This window comes from Macrobrachium nipponense, chromosome 5 (assembly GCF_015104395.2).
Source record: "Macrobrachium nipponense isolate FS-2020 chromosome 5, ASM1510439v2, whole genome shotgun sequence".
Taxonomy (NCBI): domain Eukaryota; kingdom Metazoa; phylum Arthropoda; class Malacostraca; order Decapoda; family Palaemonidae; genus Macrobrachium; species Macrobrachium nipponense.
The window spans coordinates 65,153,540-65,162,169 of NC_061107.1; the positions used below are offsets into that span (position 1 = coordinate 65,153,540).

An 8,630-nucleotide genomic window follows, 5' to 3' on the forward strand; every position below is an offset into this window, starting at 1 on the left:
TACAATGATATATGGGAGAATCATTGTATTAGGGAACTAAAGAGAAAGTGTGACTGTCCAATAACAAACCAATACACCAGGGTTTGTTACCACTCCCTACTCCCCCTTGCCAAGGAGCAGAGCATATGCTACCGAGTAGAGGGTTGGTTATTTGCATACCAAGTGACCAAACCATCAGTACAACTACCTTACTCACCTGTATCAAACAGTCCAGTGAATGACGTGTCTATTCCTCAATCTCCCCAAAGGAAGAAGGAAAGGTACACGAGAGAGAAAGAGACCAGCCAACTCACTCATTCTCTCACCCACACAATCATCTTTGTTAAGATACTAATGTGCCCTGTTAAGGGTAATGATAGAGTTACACAATCTGTTGGGCAGCCACCACAGGACCTAGGGAAAACATGTCCATAGATCTGTGGGCAACATCCTTCAGATAGGAGGAGGTGAACGTGGACTGGCGTAACCAAGTACCAGCACTCAGCACTGTATGTACAGCAAAGTTCTTTCTGAAAGCCAGAGAGGGACTAATACCCCTAATGTCATGCGCTCTAGCCTGCACAGATGTGGTGGTGGAATCATCAAGAGTCGAGTATGCCTGTCTGACGACTTCCAGTATCCAAAAAGAGATAGTATTTTTCGACACCTCTTTCTTTGTACACAAGTTCTTGAACATCACCGCCCACTAAGTCATTTAGTGATGGAATGGAAAAGGAGGTGAACCTATCATCATGCACCGAGGGATTCTGGGTCTTAGCCATGAATTCTGGGACAAATTCGAAGGACACTGACCCCCAACCCCTGGTGTGCTTCACATCACAGCTCAGACCGTGCAGCTCCCCCACTCTCTTGGAAGATGCCAAGGCCAGGAGAAAAACCGTTTTGAGTGTCAAGTCCCTGTCTGATGAACGACACAAAGGCTCACATGGAGCTTTAGTGAAACTTCTCAGTACCAAGGAAACATCCCATGTCGGGGACTTTAGCTCCCTAGAACTTGATTGCTCAGGATGAGATGTCGATACCTCTAAGACGCAACAATAAACTCAGGGCCGCCCTGTAGCCTCTAATGGCAGAAACAGACAAACGTTTCTAAATTCTGAGGAAGGTAAAAAAGTCTGCTATGTGCTGAACAGAGGTTCCGAGTGGAGAAAAACTCTGTTTACGACACCAATCATAGTAAATCGCCTATTTGCCTTGGTAAACTGCAGAGGTCGACCATCTGAGACTGCTGGAAATATGGCCTTCTGTCCTCTGAGAAAAGCCTCTCGCTCAGAGGAGATACTAGATACCCTCCAACCATGAAGAGACAGGGATTATTCTAATGACTGGTGGAACCTTTCTACATGCAGCTGACACAGGAGATGTCGCCAAGGGGGTATTTCCCTCGGAACCTCTGACAACGACAGCAGATCTGGAAAACATTCCGCCTGAGGCCACAGAGGGGCTACCAAAGTCATCCTGAGACTCTGCGAACTCATCAGCCTATCCAAGACCTGACGGATTAAACAAAACAAAGGGAAGGCATACATCTCCAGGTTGTCCCAGGGTTGTTGGGACACACCACTGAACAGAATATCTCCAGTTTCCTGTTGAACTGGGTTGCAAAAAGGTCCAGCATGGGTCTCCCCCAAAACCTGGAAGAGCTTGTCTGCTACTACTTGATGAAGGGACCACTCTGTGCCTAAGATCTGATCCCAACAACTGGGCTTGTCTGCGACCACATTCCGTTTGCCTGGGATATACCTGGCAGAGAGCTCTGCCGAATTGCTGACCGCCCACTGGTGAACCTCGACGGTCAAGGCATGAAGTTGATGTGAAACCAGGCCTCCCTGCCTGTTCACATAAGCAACCACCGTGGTGTTGTCTGACATGAGAATGACAGAATGACCATCTACTTTCTCTCAAAACTCCTTCAGACCCAGAAAGGCTGCCTTCAACTCCAAGACGTTGATATGCTGCTGTTTGTCCTCCAAACTCCAAACGCCCGAGGCAATGAAGCCGCTAAATGAGGCCCCCCACCCCCCCCCCAACCTCCGAAAAAGGCCCTGCCGAAACTGAACGCCTTGACGGCCTACCAGGCAACAACCTTCGTGACTGCTGCTGGGCTGGGGGAGGGGGAGGAGGAGGAGCCGGACGTCTCCGAGGACGAGAGACTGACTTAGACACAGCAAGGTGCACTAATCTGTCCCTCATGTCAGCCTGGCGCTGGTCTATCGCATCCTCCAGGTCAGTCCAAGGGAACAGAAATTGAGATTTCAAAAGATCCCCATTCCTCAATGCCAGGAAGGAATCAGGGTTGACCAATCTTTTCATCCTAGATAAAGCAGTGTCTCTTCTAATCAGGAGAATGTTAGCCCATAAATAACACTGAGGTGTGCAAGATACGAGAACACCTTGCCTCCAGACTGCAACAAACTGGCAAGAGAGGAAGCACTCACCAACCCCTCTGGGGACCTGTCAGAAGCTATCTTGGCAATGACCGCCAACCAGATGTTCAGAAGCTATCTTAGCAATGACCGCCAACCAGATGTCCAACCAAGAAACAATCAGCAACATGGAGGCTGCCGTAAACTCCAAAGCTGAGGCATCCTGCAGAGACAAGAACGGAGCCACCAACCTCACCTGCTCCAAAGTCAACCCCAGCTTCAGATGAATAATGTAAGGGTTAAGATGACGTGACATCAAGTATGCAGAGTTAGTAGCATAGTACTTCCTATGCCTCATGAGAGACGGGGGAAGCAACTTGGCAGAGCCCCTAGAGCGAAGTGATCCGTCCCGATCTGAAACAGAGGAGTTTACCTTATGTAAGACCGACTGGACATGCACCAACAAGGAAGTTGAACTGATGACTTGGGATCTTGCGTAGCTCCCAGCAAGGCTTCCAAGCAGGAAGGAGTGAAAGACGACCAAGCCTGAGTCCTACTTTCCATATTGTTGAACCCAAGAAAGAGATTGACAACTTCTGTAAAGGAAGACAAAAACTCTTGCATGTCTCCCTCCTCCTGCTCCGGCAACAGAGCCCGACGACAAGAAGAAGGTGCGGGCTTATCTAAAGCGCCTTCCTCGTGTAAACCAACAGAAGAGCCAGCAGCCAAACAGTCCAAAATACCAACCAACCTGTCTGGGTTGGATCCAAGCACCAAAACCTGCGACGAACCAACCACAACACTAGGGACATCACTACACATTCTCCCAACAGATGACTCTCGTACCTGGCTGCCTATGTGCACGTGCGGGGCGGACGCACGTACGTGTGTAGGTAAAGTGTCTCAAACACTCGAAATAAAAGAAGAATCCCTCAGAGTCTAACCCTGGGAAGCACCAGGGAGAGGGGACAGGCAAACCCTGCACTAACTCCGCGCTCACAACCTTCGACTTCTTGACAAGCGCTTCAAGATCCAAACGACAACGAATAGGCCCTGGAGAAGAAGTGGAAGTACCTGCAACTTGTGGCCGAACGTGAGAGGTTGCAACACACTCACGACTCAATGGAGAGAACGAAGCAACCACTGCAGACTGCACAGGGCTCAATAAGACCAACACTCATAGGAACATGGCCGTGCCGCTCCTCACTCGCAGATGAAGATAAGGCACAGTCCTTAGCCTTCCAACGCTTGATACGCCAACGTGGCGGAGATGGGGGAGAGGGAGAGGAAGACACCACTGGCTCCTTACACAATCTATTTACAGGAGGAGGGGGCAACGCAACACCCTTGCTTCCAGTCCTCCCAACCGACAAGGCAGCAAACCTATCTTCTAAAACAGAGTCCAATCTCTGAAGAACCGCCTGGCATAAAGCCTTGGATGGATCAGCAAGAGAAGGGGTTGATGACATGGAAGGGAAATGCAGCGAACTGGATGGCAGAAATGATGTCATAGCAGCAAACGATGACGACACAGACAAGCAAGGCAGCACAGCGGAGGCAACTGGGAGTGATGTCATCAATGGAAGTAAGGTCATAAGCAGCGATGATGTCATAGCTTCCCCTCGATCTGAACGGGAAGCAGACGTCACTGGCGGAGGGATACAAAATGGCTGACCCCGTGACTTCGCTAGTGGGGCAGACACCACAGCTTCCTTCTGACTCAAAGAAGCAGCAATCGTCACTGGTAGAGCAATACAATATGGCTGACTACGGTTACCAACGAAGACGAGGCCAGGAGAAGGGGGGAGGGCCTGGACAGCGTGAGGAGGGGGGTGGCGAGCATCCAAATGCGTCAGCAAACACTCCAAAGAGAGCGGAACCTGTAGCCCATGCATCCCTGAGGAAGAGGGGGCAGCATTACATGATAAACCAGCCTGAGGGCCTCCCGATACTTCCAATGACGAATCGATGGAAGAAAAGGAAGGGGACAAAGGAACAACACTAGCATGGGGTGCGACAGCAGCAGGAGACGAATCATCGGGAAGAGGAGAAGTAAATTCCCCCCACGTAGGAAGCTTCCACTGCTCTTTGCTCTCTAGACCACGCACGGCATTCTGTGCAGGGATTCGTTACTGTACAAACGTTAGAAAGGCACCTACTACAAGTGATGCGAGGATTCGTCACTGAAGACGGGAAACTTGGAGTACCCGGGCACATGCATTGACGAGGCCGAGAAGGAGCAGAAGAAGCCATGATAAAAGCACACACACACAGAAACACAAGCAAAAACGGGCAATGAACCAGGTAAAGGCCGAGAGAAGTCAACCATAACTCTCGTCCAGGCAGTTAAGAAAAGACTGAACGCTGTGGCACGGGTGCGTAGTCCTTGACCACTTTTCACCTAATATATGCACGTGTTGCCAGATCTCACAAGATTCCTTGCTTTCATCTGCGATTTAACCAGATCCAGCTGGGTGCTAGAAATGATCCTATTGTTAAGACCGAAGGTTTATTCGTACATGAACAATTTTTTAACCTCAAAGTTTACCTGGTCTGGTGTGCTGCATATCGATTGTCAGCAGGCTCTCAAGACCAGGTACTGAATATTGATTTTTTAGCCCATCTCATAAGACCAGGTGCTACATATTGATTTTTTAGCCCGTTTCTTAGACTGTTTCAATTTTAACACTTGTTGAACATGCACCAAGTAGCCACAGATAAAAACTAATGATGGATGGTAAGTTTCACCTCAAAATTAGCATGTTATGTTCAGATACATGCAAAAACAGCAATGCACTAATATAATGAAACAATCACATACACAAATGAATCAATCAAATGCAGGCACAGAGGGAGGAGCTGCACATCTCTCTCTCTCTCTCTCTCGGCAGCCAAAAGCACAGTGCATCCATACTGTCTGAGTGGGTAGGACCCCCACCTATAGTCGGTAGTTAAGTACATACTTAACCACCTTATATAAAGTTAAATGGCTGGTCTCTAACAGTGCTAAAGTACATTCCTATTGTAAAGACTGGTGGTTTGTATATTGTGTAGGAACAATTTTCATTTATTTCAAAAGGTATGTCTTGGACTGATTGACTGATTTGTGGCTATTAAAACTGATGTCACAAAATCTAGGATATTGGCACCATAAAAACTTACAGAAAATTAAAGATTAATGCTTTATAAATAATTTTTAAAAAGACTCAGAATATAATAAAAATATAATCACATACAAAATTTCTGTAGAAAGTCTCAGAACATAAAAAATAAAAATATAATCATATCTGTAAAACATGTATACTACTACCATATATAACATACTGTGTATGATCTAAATTTTGTTGGAGGTCCACCTCCCTAAAAAACATATGCTATACAGGGTGTACCACAAGTTTATCCAAATCTTTAAAAGTCATTCTGAGCAGAAAATGTTCAATTGTGCATTTAAGGCTTTATTTGTCGGTAAGATGAATGTTTAAAATAGCGTTATCAATAAATGGGATGTTGGAGTAGTTTGGGATGGGGAGATTGATTAAGTGCATTGGACAACTGGATTGCTAGTCTTTTAATCATGGAATATTAGAAATGATATCTTTATAATTTTGGATTGCTAGTCTTTTAATCATGGAATATTAGAAATGATATCTTTATAATAAAATTATGTTTTATTCATACTTACCAAGCAATTATTCAGCTGTAAGATTCCTATGCACGGCAGGCTAACTTTCAAATTTCTTGGTGGCACCGCCACAGTTAGTGTAAGTAACTATACTCTGTTTTTTTTTTATCTGTCCATCCGCCTGTGGTGTTTTTGTATGGTAACACTGCGTCCCGGGCTTTAGATAGTTACGCTATGTGTAAGTTTTAGGTAAATAAAAGGATATCTGGGTGTACATTTGCAACTGAAAAGTGTTTTAATAATTTACTGTATGTGAATTACACCGTTAATATTCGAAATAGGATATTATTATAATTGTTGAATGTAAGCTGAATGTAACTGTCTAAAGCCCGGGACACAGTGTTACCATACAAAAACACCACATATGCCCCTCAATGCTAACTTTCCTCTTTTAACGACTTTCTGGTCATTGCAAATTCTGCCCCATAATTTCTTATGGTGCGAAAACAGACAAGAGGCCCAGGGAGCGAAAGCAATTGCGTCACACTACGGTGGTAATCCAGTAGTAAAACATCTTCATATATCCGAAAAGTAAATAATAAAGTTATATATGCGCATTACGATTATAACAATTACCTTAACAGCTGATAACAATCTGCATGAATACTTACTTCGAAAGGAGAGTAAAGGTCATTAGCTCCATCTTTCACCAACAACAACTCGTGACTGATGACCATCTCCGGTGTCAGGACGCTTTATAAGTACTTTTTCAGAGGGTGTCCAGCCATGATCGTCAGTGAGTTGGCCAGTCCATGCGGTGTTTTACCCTAAATCTCAATATGGCAGTGGGCATCTTGTGGGTTCTGGGGCAAGTTACTACCAATTTACATGCAAAGCTGGCAGTGTTTAGTACCATACATACACAAAGACGGTGCATATCACAAACATAAACATTTAAAAGTAATTAAAGGCGGTAAACATTCCAGCCAGCAACTGGCAAGGACTAGGCCACAGACATACTGCTTAGATCTACCTTATAAAGCTTGACCAAATCATATTTCAATATTTTTGACATTAACCTAACTGTTATGATAAACATTTAACTTTAAATGTTCTCCTTTTGATGGGGGAAGGTAAAATGCTGAACGGCCACCTGGCGGCCACCTCTACCGTAAGGTGACCACCTTCCAGAAAGTCAAAAATTACGGCCTTAATCTGCGACTTGGCAGAAATCACTTACTTCGAGGAAAGCACAGGTCTCGAGGTAGGTATTACTTCGACGGATGCTGGCTCTTGACTTATGTCTATCCTGGGTTACAGGATGTGTTAAAAGTACTTTTTTGGAAAGGTGGTCGCACTACTGTAAAGGTCGGCCACTCAGTATTTCACCCTATATCTCACCAAATTTCTTTGAAATCTAACCTATTTGCGAATGCTGAATGTAGAGGTAACATCTTACAATACACGGATAGGCTGGTATGTAGTATTAGGCCTACCAGTGATAAACACAAAGATATCGTTCATAGATGTAGCTATTAGCTATATAGGCTAATATATATATATATATATATATATATATATAATATATATATATATATATATATATCCCTATGTTTCGGGTAAACAGATTGAGAATGATGTGTAAAACGCAGCACAAACGAAATAACCTAATAAAAAATACTGATATAATCAGAAATTTAGTTGTGATTGTTTTTCCAACGAGGGCCTGGTATTAAACATGGAGGCCGCGGGAGGCTGTGTAGAGTATCAGCCTCGTGGGGATGAAAGGAAGAACATACAAAAGCAAATTTCCTCATTTACCTCGATATTTTCTCAAATTACTTCACCTTTACTGCATTATATGCACCCTTTGCTACATCCTTCAGTCAACATGTAGCCTACCTACCTGCCTGCTAGCACAAGCCTAGTATTCAAGACATCTAGGTACAGGAAAAAAGTATTTGTCAACCTCTCCTGCAATTTGCAATTGTAATAATACCAGATAACTTGTTAGTCTCACGACTTTGCGACTAACCCTGTGTGTCCCACACACTAGCTGTGTTAGGCTTCAAGTTGTTATGGTCAGTCCCGCCTTAAGGCCTATCCATGCGGTGGCTCACCGGTAAAATCCTCGGTCTTGGCAATACTTACTCGAAATCTGGTGTCCAATCAATATGAAGAAAGCACCCCAATTAAAAAAAAATAACCCGCACGCAATTTCATCACATCGCAAACACAAACTAATAACACATATGACAACCGGGACGGTAGCGGCGTCAGCGGCGACTCAGCGTCAGTGATCATTGCAGGGTTGCGAGATGCTTTTAGACAACACTAAGCAATTATATTATCCATTACATTAAATAACCTTTGTAGTTAAAAAAAAATTGCCATTTTTAGCCACTTTAAATAAATAAATTTTTTGTTTACGGTAAGAACTAGGAAAAACATACATTTAAAATGTGTGAAAAACACTCTTCTTATATTAAAAGCTCGTGGCAACAATGTTTTCAAACTGCTCCGAGACCTCGTTCTTAATTCATTGTTGTAACTTGTGCTTGGAGCTGGAAGGTTCGGTGAAGAAGACTGGTACTGCTGTTAAACACTTCAGCATATATGGCGTTACTGTGAAATCTTTGCAG

The 8,630-nt window shown here is 44.3% G+C and overlaps 1 long non-coding RNA gene across 1 annotated transcript in view; it reads right to left on the bottom strand.

Annotated features, from left to right (window-relative positions):
• The window catches only part of LOC135215100 (uncharacterized), a 281,968-nt gene extending 273,702 nt beyond the window's left edge, over positions 1-8,266 (bottom strand). The window contains exon 1 of the long non-coding RNA XR_010314567.1: positions 8,140-8,266. This is a non-coding gene — a long non-coding RNA (uncharacterized LOC135215100). The remainder of the gene's footprint in view (positions 1-8,139) is intronic.
• Positions 8,267-8,630: the final 364 nt, after the last annotated feature.